The sequence below is a fragment of the Erpetoichthys calabaricus genome, chromosome 5 (assembly GCF_900747795.2).
Source record: "Erpetoichthys calabaricus chromosome 5, fErpCal1.3, whole genome shotgun sequence".
Classification (NCBI taxonomy): Eukaryota; Metazoa; Chordata; class Cladistia; order Polypteriformes; family Polypteridae; genus Erpetoichthys; species Erpetoichthys calabaricus.
The window spans coordinates 141,247,772-141,253,771 of NC_041398.2; the positions used below are offsets into that span (position 1 = coordinate 141,247,772).

General features: G+C 37.9%; 1 protein-coding gene across 4 annotated transcripts in view; it reads right to left on the minus strand.

The window, feature by feature from the left end:
* Window positions 1-1,953, minus strand: part of tlr3 (toll-like receptor 3) — an 84,868-nt gene extending 82,915 nt beyond the window's left edge. For 2 of the 4 annotated variants that reach the window (XM_028802091.2, XM_028802090.2), the window contains exon 1: window positions 1,724-1,952. The gene's annotated coding sequence lies outside the window, so the exon portion shown is untranslated. Of the gene's footprint in view, window positions 1-1,530; window positions 1,647-1,723 lie in introns of those variants that run through there. The other 2 variants (XM_051928505.1, XM_051928506.1) reach the window with 2 other exon arrangements.
* Window positions 1,954-6,000: the final 4,047 nt, after the last annotated feature.

Sequence of the window (6,000 nt, forward strand, 5' to 3'; positions counted from 1 at the left end):
GATTGTTTAGAAAAATATCTAAACTGAACAGTACAAATTTGGATCTCTCTAGCACAAATCTACTTAATATCAGGCAAGGTATTGCTTCTGATTTTAAAATTAGCAGTATTAAAAACCAGCAAATAAATGTTACCCCAAGACCATGCAGCACTGAATTAAGACTGCATTGGACTCTATTGACTAAACTGTCAATCTAAAAATCAGGAGTTTTTGCTAAGAATTAAACAATGTGATTCACAGTGAGGTAATACATAACTCACTGTTTTGTAACAAGGATACATAACCTTTTAAACTTAAAAAGCATTGACATATTAATATCAATATTAATATATATTAATATATTCTGTATTGTGAATTTCCCCTTGGGATTAATAAAGTATCTATCTATCTATCTATCTATCTATCTATCTATCTATCTATCTATCTATCTATCTATCTATCTATCTATCTATCTATCTATCTATCTATCTATCTATTATTATCTCAGCTTATGCGGTCTGCCAAAAGGTCATAAAAATACATGAAAATAGTAAAACACTTTAAAAGAACCCATGCTTTTCAGACACAAAGGTTAGGTTGCAACTAGCTGATTACAACCACTTGATTCTGCAAAACAAATGATCCTGCCCCAAATGATCCTGAGTCGATTTAATCCGGGCAAAGGACTGGGCAGAATTCCGTCATTTAATAAACTAACGCACATTCCTCCCAGACTTCTCATTTTCTAACAAAACAATCGTTCCAAAGATCTCCACGTAAGAAACAAAGGAATACTACTGAGCAGAAAATCACGCAACAGTATCTGGGAATACTCTTAGTTCATTTATTCAAAGTCTCTTCCTTCAATAAATTTTCCGAATATCCCAAAGCACATTCATGCTGCCGGGTTTGAAAGACAACTTCACAAAGTTACATTCTAGGTGTGTGTGCCACCTCCACACAGACAGTGTTTGTTCCGGTAATTAACCACTGAGGCGCCATGCAGATTACACTATACTGTAATAAACAGTTTCTTAAATATTACTTACAGTTCTGTTATTCCTTAAGCCCCATAATGCGTCGTGATTTTATAACAGTATGTAACATCTCCATGCCCACTTCAGATGAGATACATGTACAGTTTATTCTAATGAACACCAGTTTTAGTTACAAAGCGCCATACGGTATTCCAGCATTGTACTGTTAAAATAACGAACAATTGGCTTACTATCCAGATAGAAATGTATATATTTTTGTAAAACAATGTTGCCGAAATATAATAAAATCCCTGAATTCCACGTTCTCAAACAAGGAATAAGATACAAACGACAATGGAATATCGTACCAAGAAATTATTTCATTATCGGCCATATTTATTTAATTCGTATTCCACAAAGGTGAAAGCTGCTGCAAACCTGAAAACAAAAGTGCAGCAGTTAAGCTGCCGGAAAGCTTTTATGCAGTTTCACCAGCCTACACGCTTTTATTTTAGTACCAACAGTTTTAGCCTACATTTACACGGGACGCACAATAGCCTGTTCTCGTTTTTACCATATCATCCGAATGATTTGTCCAGTGGCCCATTTTGCACAGGGCAACTCTCCTAAACCACCCTCAACGGCAGACTGTCAGTCCTGCCACCGCGATCTACCACCATAACTTGTGTAAAGTTTCGAGATGGCGCAGTCTAAAAGCAACCAAACGGAGAACAGGTATATTATATTAAATATATATACTCACTCACCCAAAAGAGCAGTCATTCGAATTCTGTGATGAAATCTGAATGCGTAAAAAAAGGCTCTGGCAACATCGAGCTCGCACTTTCTCTTCCTAACCGGTTCGGGTGTGCCACTCAAATGAGGGCACGTGTCAGTTGTAAATGTACAACGACTAAATTCCTTGTAATATTTCTTAAGAAAGTTGTTTAAGTCGTCCGTTGTTTAACAGTACTCTTGACGCAGTGTGATCATTTAAAAGACAATTTCAAGAACTGATTACTGTATTTATACGTCTAACGGGGATTATAGAACGAACGTACACGCTGCTGCGCAAAACGAGCATAAATCTTTGTGGTTTACTGCACATAAAGAAAATGTTATATAGGTTTACTTTGATTCCCTAAGAAATAAAGGAGAGACGAGAATAATACAAAGACGCGTGTGCTTGAATCAATGAAATATACACACTTCTACAAAAGCTGTGTTTTGACACTGGCACCAACCCACGTTGAAGTCCCCCGCCAGCTTTTTAAGTTCAACTAAAACTAAAAGGTTTTTTTTTTGTGTGTTTTAAGTAGGCATTGTTACTTTTCACATCCAGTGGGGTGTGGCAGTGATTCATATAATGACGTTATGCTATTGCCATTGAATTTAAGATGACAAATCTAAGAAATGTTGCTGTTAATATTTACAGCTTCTCTTGATAAAACATGCAAACTCCAAAGTAACAAAAACTTTAGTTTCCTTTACATAAAATCATTTTGGACAAATAAAGGACCTTTTGGTTATTTTCATATGCAGTATTTTCCCACCATCTACACTTCAGAATAGGTAATCCACCTGAAGCTAAGCATGTTTGGGCCATCCTACTTGGATGGGAGACCATCTAGAAAAAGCTTGAGTTGCTGCTGGAAAAGTTGTTGGTGAGGCCATCAGGGGGACACTTTTCCTGTAATCTGTTTGTGGATCCCAATGCCCCAGTGCCAAGATGATGACAGTGAGCTATAAAATATAGCACCATTCTTTGGATGAGATGTAAAAAAAAGGTCCTGACTCTCCACCTTCATAAAAGATCCCTGGGCATCTTTTGAAAAGATAAGAGTGTTCTTCTATGTCTTGCCTAAATTGCCACCACAGCTTGGTCATTGTGACTGCTAATCACCCTCTGACTCTAACTTGCTAACTATCTTTCTGCCTCCTTCACCACCAAATAGCTAATGGGTGTACTGTATGGGTGTATAAGTGTACTGATGCAAGAATGTCCGTTGTCACATCATCTGGATGGATGCTTCACATTTGCAATGGTTGAAGTGGTTACACAGTTTTGTAGGTTAGAAAAGCACTATATAAATGTCATCAGTCAGTCAGTCATCTTCCAACCCGCTATATTCTAACATAGGTCACGGGGGTCTTCTGGAGCCAATCCTAGCCAACACAGGGCACAAGGCAGGAACAAATCCCTCGGCATGGTGCCAGCACACCACAGGGCACACACCCACACACCAAGCACACACTAGGGACAATTTAGGATCGCCAATGCACCTAGCCTGCATGTCTTTGGATTGTGGGAGGAAACTAGAGCACCTGGAGGAAACCCACGCAGACACGGGGAGAACATGCAAGCTCCACGCAGGGAGGACCCAGGAAGCAAACTCAGGTCTCCTTACTGTGAGGCAGCAGCGCAACCACTGTGCCACCGTGCCACCCACTATATAAATGTAATTAATTAATTATTATTATTTATACCATGGCCATTTATAATGCTACAAATCCACTTAATTTAATGCAGCGTCACAGAGACTGAAGCCTATCCCATTGTTACTCAGCAAATAAAATAACACAATATTCACATGCTTTCATAACTACATCTTTGTTTAATAGGTAAACAGACATGTGGCAGTCATTTCATCAAGATCTATTCCTGCATTGTGTCCAATATAAAAACACTTAGGAATAAAGTGGCTCAAAAAAAAGAAAAGGTGAACATTTCACTAAGTTTAACTTGGTCAGCCTCCTATTAAATAGCTAAAAGAAAGACTACCTGTGATCGCATTTTTAAAAACAAATAACACACACACAGATATATATACAGTATATCTTTTATGTGATCAGGGTTTTATTGAAATACAAAATCAACACTTTAAAGGGGAATGTAGGCCACTTTGTTCTGAAAAGGTAAAACGCAATGCTTGATTTTCACCCCCCACCCAACAACCCCATAACACAAAACACCCAACCTTGCTACCTTAAAATTTAGAGTGACAACAAAGGAATAAAAAAGCCCATGAGGACCAGCATTCAAAAGAATGGCACATCACCAACCACATTAAAATGAAGAAGAGCTAAAGATTAGGATTGTGGCCAGGACCGAGGGCATTCATGCTTGGAGCAGCTATACCTTATCTGTCCATTTATCAATATAAGAGCCAGATGTCCTGTTGATCCTTGATCCTGATAACTCCAAAAGGATCAGATTTTAAAAAAGTAGACTTCCAGAGAGAAAGTGAAAAGGAATCAGGAGATTTTCAGCGAGAAATACTTCTGGGACTGGCTTGGACCCCAAAATTCTTTGATTTTGGAGAATCATCATGCTTCTCGTATTTAGATTACAGTTATAACTAAGGGTTACAATGATTTATCCATGTTTCATCCCTTTTTATGAAACACTTACTAAATCATCCCCAGTCCAATTCATTCTATAAAGATGCTTCTTGAAATACTGCATGTGGTGATGGTCCATTTCAGGAGTCAACTTTCTGGGCACCCAATGTGCACAGCCTGCTCATGAATTCACATAACTGAGAACTAATCCTTTAAAGTGTCTGCCATCTCAAGCGTCATTACTCTTTAATTCATCTTTACAATCTACTAAGTGGTGGAAACATTTTCTGTCATCATCGATGTTATAGGTCAGACAGACCTTGGTTCATCTTTGATACGCACACACACACATATATATATATATATATATGGAAGAGAAGGTCTGTGATACGGTTTGCATATTTGCAGCTGGAGATCCACTCAGGAAAGCTCAGGAATAAAAACTACTGTATGATACGTGATTCATTTTTTCTCCCTTTGTGGATCTCCAGCTGCAAATATATATATATATATATATATATATATATATATATATATATATATATATATATATATATATATATATATGTACTGTATGTATACAGTATATTAAATAAAAATCTTGGGACGAGACAAGACTTTCTCAGAGAGACACTTTCACGTACCATGAGACAAAGCGTAGATGACAAAGTAGAACGTCGTAAAGAATTCAAAAACGTTGGCGTGATACACATGCAGAGCAGGTTAGATATAATGGAAGTACGAAAATTCAAAAGTCTCCAAAAATGATAGTAAATATTACATTAGTGCAAACAAATGGAAATTATTACTCGGTGAAATAACAGAACAGCGAAAAGAGATCGAATATATTGTTCGGATTTAACTTTAAGTAGGAGACTTGTAGATTGTCTAATTCGTTTTGCAATCAGGGAAAAGTAGTGTCTGTTCCCAATGAAGAGGAATGTCCAAGAGAATTAAAAGATTTGTTGTTTGGTGAAAGTGAAATCCACATACACTGGCATGCTTGGGTCACAGAGTTGCACAGATACACTGGAGATTTTAGAGACAGAAACATTATTCAGACATTTCAAACAAACATAAGTCTCTTACAGGAATGAATTTAGCTCTGTGTATATTCGGAGGGGACAGTTCCTTCTCTTAATTAAAAGAATAGAAAATCTTCCTCTTCATAGGGGTGCGCCTCGGCAGCAGGACCCCCAACAGGAGCAGAGGATGTCTGGGGGGGAAGAGAGACAATGCATTGAGACAAAAAGACAGCTGCTGTACAAGCTTTTTAATGTTCGAAGCGCTACACAAGATGCAGATCACGTGTCATGGCAGCAGGAGCAAGCCAGCTGATCAAGCAAAGAGGAGGTAAAAAAAAAAAACTGTATTTGTTTCCCATTGTATCAACATTTAAGAGGGGGTTTCGGAGGAGCAACCGCGTCTCCTTGGGGTACGTTCACTCCCCCTCTTAAATAGCAGGAGGTGGAATTTGAAGAGCAAAGTGAGCAGGGGGCAAAGCCCCCAGTATATATTTAGGTAAAATTCAGTTACAACGAATATCTTTACAATGAAATTTTCATTACAACGAAGTATTTTTATGGTCCCGACAGTTTCCTCATATGACACAAGTTTATAGAAATCTCGTTACTGTTCAGCAGATACTTTCATTACAATGAAGTGTCCAAAAGACCTTGAAATGCTTGAATGAATCATCCAC